Source organism: Nannospalax galili, unplaced genomic scaffold (assembly GCF_000622305.1).
Source record: "Nannospalax galili isolate Female #2095 unplaced genomic scaffold, S.galili_v1.0 scaffold2406, whole genome shotgun sequence".
Taxonomy (NCBI): Eukaryota; Metazoa; Chordata; class Mammalia; order Rodentia; family Spalacidae; genus Nannospalax; species Nannospalax galili.
The window spans coordinates 90859-91699 of NW_008355167.1; positions in this window are offsets into that span (position 1 = coordinate 90859).

Sequence of the window (841 nt, forward strand, 5' to 3'; positions counted from 1 at the left end):
CAATTGCTTGTTATTGGTAGATTAAAAAATGTTTTAGTGATTTTTGTAAATTGATTTGTATTCTATCACTTTGCTGAGGGTATTGATCACTTCTAGAAGTTTCCTGGTAAATTTTTGGGATCTCATGTATAATATATCTTCTGCAAATTTGACTTCTTATCCAATTAGTTCCATTTTAATTTCTTTCTCTTATCTTATTGCTCTAACTAGGATTTCAAATACTAATTGAAAAAGAGTGGGAATAGTGGACAGCCTTGTCTGGTTCCTGGTTTTAATGGGAATTCTTCCAGTTTTTCTCCATTTAGAATGATGTGGGCTGTGGGTTTGTTGTATACGGCTTTAATTATGTTGAGGTATGTTCCCTCCAGTCCAATTCCCTCTACGACTTTGAACATAAATGCATGTTGAATTTTGTCAAAGGCCTTCTTTGCATCTATTGAGATGAACGTGTTTGTCTTTGAAAGCATTTGTACGATTTATGATGTTTATTGACTTACATAATTGAACCTTCCCTGCATCTGGGATAAAGCCAACTTGATCATGGTGGATGATCTTTTTGATATGTGTCTGTATGCAGTGTGCAAGTATCTTGTTGAGAATTTTTGCATCTATGTTCAGTAAGGATATGGGTCTATAGTTTTCTTTTTTGGTTGTATCTTTGCCTGGCTTTAGTATTAGAGTGATGCTGGCTTCATAGAACAAATTTGGAAGTTCTCCCTCCATTTCTATATTTCTGAATAAATTAAGTAGTATTGGACATAGATCTTCTTTAAATGTCTGATAGAATTCTGCTGTAAATCTATCTGGTCCTAGGCTTCTATTAGTTGAGAAGTTTTACTTT